The sequence below is a fragment of the Rutidosis leptorrhynchoides genome, chromosome 1 (assembly GCF_046630445.1).
Source record: "Rutidosis leptorrhynchoides isolate AG116_Rl617_1_P2 chromosome 1, CSIRO_AGI_Rlap_v1, whole genome shotgun sequence".
Taxonomy (NCBI): domain Eukaryota; kingdom Viridiplantae; phylum Streptophyta; class Magnoliopsida; order Asterales; family Asteraceae; genus Rutidosis; species Rutidosis leptorrhynchoides.
This window is the reverse complement of record NC_092333.1, coordinates 582,626,907-582,637,083: the sequence shown is the minus strand read 5'-3', so window position 1 is coordinate 582,637,083 and position 10,177 is coordinate 582,626,907.

Genomic DNA, 10,177 nt, shown 5'->3' with positions numbered 1-10,177 from the left:
TCCAATCTGCGTTTAAACATTTCATGATTCTTGAAAACACCTCGATTGAAAGGATGGACTATCCACACTTCAACTACGGAAGAAAAGATTTATGCATATAGTTATGCATCTGAAAAACTCTCGAAACCTGAATAAACATTTAACACATAACTGTGTTAATTCCTTTAGTGTTATTATTACCCAAAATAACTTTGCAATTCTTCTTCAAATTAGCCAATTTTGTCACAGCTCCAGCAAGTCAATTCCGACTTTTCATCCGAAACAACCTTATTATAACCTTGATATATATGCATACTCTTTATTGTTACTGGGGAACCTTTTATATTTCACCATATCACCATCAGCGTTTAATCATCTAAAAATACAATTCTCCTGAAACCACCTCAGTTGGATAACCGATGACCCAGATCCGTTAACTTTGAAAATGCTGACGAAGTAGCATGTTGTAGATGGTCTTAATGGTCAATAGTTGATGATAAAGAAGGAAGTGTTAGGAACGCTCGATAGAAAATTTGGTATTGAAAATTAGATTGAGCACACCGTGAAGGAAACAAAGAACAAATACAAGTACCAAACCCTATATTCAAAGAATCCAGGTGATTCTGGATCCGATGAAATCTTTAGAGAATATCTTGCTCCAAAGTCATGTTAAAATCTTGCGGAAAATCTTTCTTCATTCACCTTCGAACTTAGAAATTTCAAAATATCATCATAAATATCTTCGATATTTCTGAGGATATTTACATAAATATTCTTATCCGAAATTATCTACCTCTTCGTGTTTCCAGTATCCCATTATATTGGAAACTCCGGTAAAATCCAAGTATAAATTATGAATTGTGGATAAGTGTTGGGAACTGAAGCATGAGTTAGTATAATATAATGCGCTTGGCCAACGTGATTACATTACAGTAAATCATGCTGAGTTTCTAATGAAATGTGATGATGGTTCACAGTAGATTATACCATCATCATGTGTCATATTACCTAACTCTTTCATTCTACATAACCTCCGAACTTAACAAGAAGAATATATTCTTGATAATTCTATCTTCAGTAATTTTGATAAATTTGAAAATCAAATCGTGCTATCACGTTCCTTCTTGCCTAGAACATTATAATCATTCGAACTTCTATATTTACGAATTCTGGACCATTATTCGCTTGACTTGAAGTCGGGAAGAGAAAACAAAAGCATAGAGCTTCGAAATATAAGGAAGAATATAAAGCCCGATAACAACACATAAATTACAAACCGTATAGGTCAAAGTTTATCGCAACATAAAGACACGGGAGAATTAAAAACAATATAACCCCAAAGGCGAAGTAGAAGAAAGTAGATTCCTCTGGTGGAAGTTGAAAAAGGAGAATGAATGTTGCGATAATAAGGATGAAGACAACGATCAGAACTGGATTAAGCATTTTCACAATTGTTTGAAAGTATGGATCGAGAAGAAAGAATTGAAGTGGTGAAAATAATGGAACGAAAGAAGTCCATTTATATTGAAAATACTAGACAAAGAAATCAAGACAGATTTCCGCATTTAATTAGAGAGATCCTAATTTCCTTATTCGCCGAAGAGGCAAATCTTTTAGATTTTAAAGATTTTTCTTTAATCCCTTGAATTCCGGAATTCAACCAAGACAACGTCAAAAGTTAAGACGCACCTTATTTTCTAAATTCCACCATGACTACAGCAAAAGTTAAATCTCTATCTGTTGTGACAGCTTCACTCGTACACTTCACCTAACCGAATCGTTTTATCTATATTACTCAATAATGGTAAAACTCTATTTAGCAACTCATATTCGTCATGAAAACATTTTTAGTGTTAGCCATGACGACCTCGATCAAATTTCGGGACGAAATTTCTTTAACGGGTAGGTACTGTCACGACCCGGAAAATTTCGACTAATTTTAAACCAAACTCTCGATACGATTTCAAAATTCTGACATGATAAGCAAAGTCCGTGATATTGAGTCTCAAAAATTTTTGAACTATGTTTATATATCCATTTAACTTCGACTATCCTGACGATTCACGAACCTTTAATTGTGAATAGATATGTGTGTGTGTGTGTATATATATATATATATATATATAATTGAAATATTATATATTGTTCTTATTAAATGTAATTATAATACTATGATAATTATTATTTAAAAAAAATCTACATATTTAAATAAAGTATATTAATTATATATTTTGTGATTTCGGACCTAATTAGTAATCGTCAGGAACACTCGGTTGGCATCTCGTTAGTATTTATATACATCTAATACTAGTTTATGAAAAGTTAGAATAAAAGTTAGTCTGTAAATTGATTACGAAAATCTTAGATTTGATAAAAAATATTTTTACATTTTTAAGTTTAAATATTAGTACCCCGTACATATAAATTGGAACAGAAAATAAATAATTATCGAACCTTTTTGATTTGGTTTCAAACAGATAATGAGTGAAATAATTAAATTTATTTAATCTAAAAGTTTGGGATTTTTAGGAACACTTTTATAAGACAACTGATTAGCATTAGACACGATTTAATACCCCGTGAAACATTAATAAGTTAAGAATCCGGCTGCTGAACTGTGTTTTTACACGTTTCACCTCATATGATTTATTTATATTATATTATAATTATTATCCGTAAATTCAGGAGTTAACATTTAATTTACTGTATATGTATTTGTTTGTTTCACAAAACTACAACTAATCACTTTAATTATTAGCTCTCTCTATATATCTATCTATATTTAAACATATACACATATCAGAGGGGAATTGATCAGCCCATACCCACTTTACATTTTTTTTTTCTCTTTTTCAAGATCACCACCGGATACCACAATCAACCGCCACCACAACTATCAAGTTGTGTGTTTCTTCATGTTTCGATCATCGGTTACAACCGAGACCCAAAACCCACTTACAACTATGATGTCCATCGTGATCTTTTGCTACTCTCCATGAACCCACTTCGGGTTTTGCTACTACCATTTGAAGACCACCTTGTTTTCCCTTCTATTTCCTTCGGTCACCATGTGCAATCGAGCTACTTCTGCTACCTTTGGCTACGGCTACAACTATGAACCATCTACACCCTCACCATAACCAAAACGCCACCTTCGCTATCTATTTATTTTGTTTCGAATGACAAATACCCACAACCCGATTCCTTTTTTTTTTTCTGTTTGTCGAGACTCAACTCAACACCCCAATCCACCACTATCCACCACCTCAACACCTTAACAACCGCTAACCAACACAACCACCTTCACGGCAACCATCGTTCACTAACCATAACCACCATTAATCACTTCACTTAATGCATTGTTCGAACCACCATAGACAACCACCATGATTATCACCACCATCAGTCACCCTTGGCCAACACCACCGTACCATCACCCTATAACCCCTTCCATCACCACCCATTTACGAACCATATTCCACCACCTTTATTAAACCACCTTAACACCACCCTCGATCCACCATAAAACTGTTACTGAAGCTGTTTTGTTTAAACCGTAGCAAACCACCACCGGAGCACCACTTTAAAAACCATCCATCGCCACCATTGACAACTCATATCATCACAAAAGCCTGCGATTGTTTCGGTTGTGTTACCATTTTGCTAGTCGCCCTTTTATGTTTTCTATTAATGATGACGAAGAGGTTGCAAGTGGGGAAAGTAATACAAGTTATGGCCTACACTTTTTGTTAGTGGGAGTAGGTGATGCAGTTCCAAAGTTATCAGACAAAAAAAAAACGGGATTGTTTTGTATTATTTTTTTTGCATCGGACTCCCTTTGGGCCGTGATCAAAATATATGTTGGGCCAAGACCCATTTTATTTTGGTGGGCTGGAATGAATCAGTTTCCTGATTGGGCCGAGATAAAACGGTTATATATATTTAGCATGAATATGATTTCAGATATGAGCGAATGGCTCAATGGTTTGAGGGTTGTGTTGAGAAGTTAGGGGTCGCGGGTTCGAAACTCGCTTGGGACATTTTTCAATCTTTTTAAGGTTGTATTTATTATTATTATTATTATTATTATTATTATTATTATTATTATTATATTTATTATTATTACACGAATACTAATATTGATATTATGAATATTATCATTAATAATATAATTAAAAATATGTAGGATTCTTAATAGGATTATAAAAAAAAAAATATATAAAAAGTATAAATAGAAATATTATAATGAATAAAAGCATAATTAAGATATGATTTAAATGAATTATTAAGTATTATTATTATCATTAATATTATTACTAATATTATTATGATCATTAATATTATTATTATTATTATGATTAGTATTATTATTAAAAGTAAAATCATTATTTTTATAGTTATTATTATTAGTATTCATTATTGATAAAAGTACTATTTTGATAGAAATTATCATTTTTATTATTATAACTATTACTATTATTATTATAGGATGAAACGACTTTTTATTATTATTATCAATATTATTTTATCAAATAACTAGTAGTTATATAAAACTATATTTACTACATATAACATAACTATATTAATACCTTTATAATAAATATTAATAAATGTAACTAAATAGGTTATTAATGAAACACATAATAAAAATAACAATTAAATCACGAATAATATATAAATTTGTTCGATTATAAATATATGTGTTAATATATATACTTGATATAGGTTCGTGAATCCGAGACCAACCCTATGCTTGTTCAATGTCGTCCTCTGTATTTTTACTACAAAATACAGTATGGTGAGTTTCATTTGCTCCCTTTTTAATTGCTTTTGCAATATATATTTTTGGGACTGAGAATACATGCGCTGTTTTTATAAATGTTTACAAAATAGACACAAGTACTTAAAAATATATTCTACGTTGAGTTGTACCACTGGCATATTTCCCTGTAGCTTGGTAACTACTATTTACATGGGTATTGTAAACGCGAATCCTGTTGATAGATCTATCGGGCCTGACAACCCCAACCGGACTGGACGACCAGTATTCAACGGTTGCACAGTACTTCGTTTCGGTGACTACACTTGGTACGGTGTAGTGAGATTTCATAATAAAGGGAATATGCGACGTGATTAAATGTTAAGTATGGTTACCAAGTGCTCAACCACTTAGAATGCTTTACATACACTTGCGAGTGTATTATGTTTATGATTATGAAATCTTGTGGTCTATTAATATATTGAAATGATTGTTATGATAAACCTATGAACTCACCAACCTTTTGGTTGACACTTTTAAGCATGTTTATTCTCAGGTACGAATTAAGTCTTCCGCTGTGCATTTGCTCATTTTAAGGACATTACTTGGAGTCGATCATCGCAATGGGACCAAATGTTGATGACTTCGTCCAGGTGGATAAGGACGGGTCGTTACAAAAATGTATCTTGACTTGAAGAAAGATTATTGGTGGCCGGGCATGAAACGTGATGTTGTGAAGTATGTTGAGCAATGTGTCACGTGTTTACAAGTAAAAGCCGAACACCAAAAGCCGTATGGTAAGTTGCAACCGTTAGAAATCCCGAAATGGAAATGGGAGCACATTACCATGGATTTCATAACAAAGTTACCTAAGACGGCGAGAACCCAATTTGATACGATTTGGGTGATAGTTGACCGGTTGACGAAAAGTGCTTTGTTTCTTCCCATTAAAGAAGCGATATCGTCGGAGACCTTGGCTAAGTTGTTTATCAAGGAAGTGGTCGCTCGACATGGGGTTCCTATATCTATTATATCGGATCGAGATACCCGTTTTACATCTCGGTTTTGGGAAAAGTTTCATGAAGATATGGGCACGCAATTGAAGTTGAGCACGGCGTATCATCCTTAAACGGACGGTCAAACCGAACGTACGAATCAAACATTGGAGGATATGTTACATGCGTGTATTATTGATTTTGGTGGTAGTTGGGACGAGCACTTACCTTTGGTGGAATTCTCGTACAATAATAGTTATCATACTAGTATCGGGATGCCACCGTATGAGATGCTTTATGGGCGAAGGTGTCGAACCCCGATTTGTTGGGGTGAAGTGGGTCAAAGGGAAATCGGGAGTACCGATTTGGTCTTAGAAACGAATAGCAAGATTGATATAATTCGAGAGCATTTGAAAAAGGCTCAAGATAGACAAAAGTCGTATGCTGACAAACGTAGACGAATGATCGAATTTCAAGAAGGTGACATGGTGATGCTTAAGGTTTCGCCATGGAAAGGTGTTATTCGGTTTCGAAAACGAGGAAAGTTAGCTCCTCGGTTTATCGGTCCGTTTAAGATTTTAGCTCGTGTTGGCGAAGTTGCATATCGTTTGGAATTACCCGAAGAGCTTGCGGGGATCCATAATACATTTCATGTTTCCCATCTCCGTAAGTGTCTTACGGATGATTCTTCATGGGTGCCTTTAGATGAGATCGAGCTAAACAATAAGTTAGAGTATATTGAGAAGCCGATTGCTATACTCGATGAGAAGGTCAAAAGGTTGAGAAATAAAGAGGTTAAGACTTTTAAAGTTCAATGGCGTCGTAGTAAAGGTTCTGAGTTTACTTGGGAGCCCGAAGAATTTGTGTTGGTTTATCTTCCCTCTTGTCATGCGGCTTGGATCGCGAGGACGCGCTCCGATTCAAGTGGGGGAGAGTTGTAACATCCCGTTTTTCCCGTACATATTGAAAGGTACATACTTAATCATTGTACGTTTGTAACTTGCTAGACTATGCGTAAATGTCTAGGTATATATATATATATACTTGATAATGTGTGCGAATGCAAGTTTATACATGGGCTTTGTTAGCGTTAAGTCTTATGAGACTATTGTTGAAGGTTAGATGAATATAGGAAGCGAGATTTAAGTGTACGAATTAAATAAAATCAAATTTTGTTTAAGGCTGTCGAAGTGTCCAGGTGACGGCCAATGCCGCGCCGCGACACATTGGGCCGCGCCGCGGCATATAAAGCAAATCCAGATCAGCAATTGGATTAAGAAGGGTCGATTTTCCCCTTATGTGTCGCGCCGCGACAAAGGGGTCCGCGCCGCGGCATTTCAAGCGAACCAGGTTCAGAAAGTGGGTTAAGAGAGGTTGTTTTTCCTTCGTAATGTCGCGCCGCGACATATAGCGCCGCGCCGCGACAACTCTGCAGTTCTGACTCCGATTTTAGCTCAAATTGAATGACTTCAAGGGGCAAATTGGTAATTTCGCGTATAAATCAGATGGGAGCATTAAATCCCAACCACTCATCCATTTCATTTATTTCTTTTCTCTTTTCTTTCCAATTTCTCTCCCAAAACTTAAAACCCAATTGAATTAAAAGCAAGATTTGAGAGTGAAGGATTGAGGGTTGATCTTTGGAGCAAGAATTAAGGTTGTTCCTTGTGTCTCTAGCTACGCGTTGATAGTCTCGGTAAGTTCTAACTCTAAGTTTTGAGTTTTAATTAGTTTATGCTAGGGTTTTGTTCATTTGGAACTTATGCGACCCATTTGGGGTTAAAATGGGCGAACTTGGGTTGTGTTGAGGAAAGAAAACCCAAATGGCCATAACCTAGGGTTTGGTCTTATGATTTGGGGTTATAAATGTTAAATGGCGTTTTTAGTCACTAACACGCTTGTTAAAGTTGAAAGAGATGTTATTTGGGTCATGTTTGACAAGTTTGGTAGTGAAAGTGTTAAATGAATCCAAAATGGGCTAGTTGACCTAGTTTGGGTGAAATGGGTATGAATTAACTTAAGTTTGTGTTAGTTGATGTTAGTAGACTTAATTTACTAGCTTTAGTGATTAAAGTCGGGTCTTGGCCATTTAAGGGCGGTTTTGGTATGGTTAAGTCATTTAATGCGAATTGGGTCATTAAATGCTCAAGTAAGTGTAATGTGGTTAATTCCACTAGTTGTGTAATCGAATGTGTACTTATGTAATTAGGTACTTTGCTTTGAAGCCTTCGGAAGCATTTAAATCACCACCGAGGTGTTAAGGTGAGTGGAATAATTATATGCGTAGGTATATAATATATTTATTTGTGGTAGCGTGAGATGTGAAGTGTCGAGGTGTTAAGACACCACGTTTCACGTGACGAGTGAAGCATCGAGGTGTTAAGATGCCACTCGAGGTGAAGCATCGAGGTGTTAAGATGCCACCTAGGAGTGAAGTGTCGAGGTGTTAAGACGCCACTCCATGTTAAAGGGTGAAGTGTCGAGGTGTTAAGACGCCACCCGAGGGTGAAGTATCGAGGTGTTAAGATGCCACCCGGGGGTTAGTGATACGAGGTGCTAAGTACACTAATGGATGTTATGAACACCAATGGGAAATTCGAGTACCATCCCTTGTACGATTGGTTAACCATGGTTATTGTGTTGTAGTGTAAGCATATTATATTGTACGGTTTGTATATATGCTATTGCATTGCTAGCTTGTGATATTGGAAGTTTATAGTTTATAATTGAGATAATAAGCTAATTGTGTTGCTAGCATGTATGCGGTATGTGTTTAAGTGTTTGCAAGTAAGTATATTATATATGTACGTGTATAATTATTGCATTCACTAAGCGTTAGCTTACCCCTCTCGTTGTTTATCTTTTTAGTCGCAGGTACGGATAAGGGCAAAGGGGTTATCGGGCATTAAGTGGCCCTTGATGATGTTTTGTTGAAGCTTGGAAGTTGGCCTATGTTTTGGGTAGTTTAGTCCCAAACCATGCTCGAGTGTCCTTTGGATTATAACCTATCAATTGTAGTGGGTCAAACTTGTATTGAATTTGATTAATGGCCTTCGTGCCTTTTGTAAACATTTAAATTGTTGTACGTTTAAGTGGATCTTGTGAAATGGTTTACATATTTAATTGGCGCGTAAATGTGTTGTATAAAAAAAAAATTATCGTATGGAATACGGGTTGGGTTGTTTCAGTTAACTATATATATATATCCATATATATGTCATCATATAGTTTTTACAAGTTTTAACGTTCGTGAATCACCGGTCAACTTGGGTGGTCAATTGTCTATATGAAACATATTTCACTTAATCAAGTCTTAACAAGTTTGATTGCTTAACATGTTGGAAACATTTAATCATGTAAATATCAATCTCAATTAATATATATAAACATGGAAAAGTTCGGGTCACTACAGTACCTACCCGTTAAATAAATTTCGTCCCGAAATTTTAAGCTGTTGAAGGTGTTGACGAATCTTCTGGAAATAGATGCGGGTATTTCTTCTTCATCTGATCTTCATGCTCCCAGGTGAACTCGGGTCCTCTACGAGCATTCCATCGAACCTTAACAATTGGTATCTTGTTTTGCTTAAGTCTTTTAACCTCACGATCCATTATTTCGACGGGTTCTTCGATGAATTGGAGTTTTTCGTTGATTTGGATTTCATCTAACGGAATAGTGAGATCTTCTTTAGCAAAACATTTCTTCAAATTCGAGACGTGGAAAGTGTTATGTTCAGCCGCGAGTTGTTGAGGTAACTCAAGTCGGTAAGCTACTGGTCTGACACGATCAATAATCTTGAATGGTCCAATATACCTTGGATTTAATTTCCCTCGTTTACCAAATCGAACAACACCTTTCCAAAGTGCAACTTTAAGCATGACCATCTCTCCAATTTCAAATTCTATATCTTTTCTTTTAATGTCAGCGTAGCTCTTTTGTCGACTTTGGGCGGTTTTCAACCGTTGTTGAATTTGGATGATCTTCTCGGTAGTTTCTTGTATAATCTCCGGACCCGTAATCTGTCTATTCCCCACTTCACTCCAACAAATCGGAGACCTGCACTTTCTACCATAAAGTGCTTCAAACGACGCCATCTCAATGCTTGAATGGTAGCTGTTGTTGTAGGAAAATCTTGCTAATGGTAGATGTCGATCCCAACTGTTTCCGAAATCAATAACACATGCTCGTAGCATGTCTTCAAGCGTTTGTATCGTCCTTTCGCTCTGCCCATCAGTTTGTGGATGATAGGCAGTACCCATATCTAGATGAGTTCCTAATGCTTGCTGTAATGTCTGCCAGAATCTTGAAATAAATCTGCCATCCCTATCAGAGATAATAGAGATTGGTATTCCATGTCTGGAGACGACTTCCTTCAAATACAGTCGTGCTAACTTCTCTATCTTGTCATCTTCTCTTATTGGCAGGAAATGTGCTGATTTGGTGA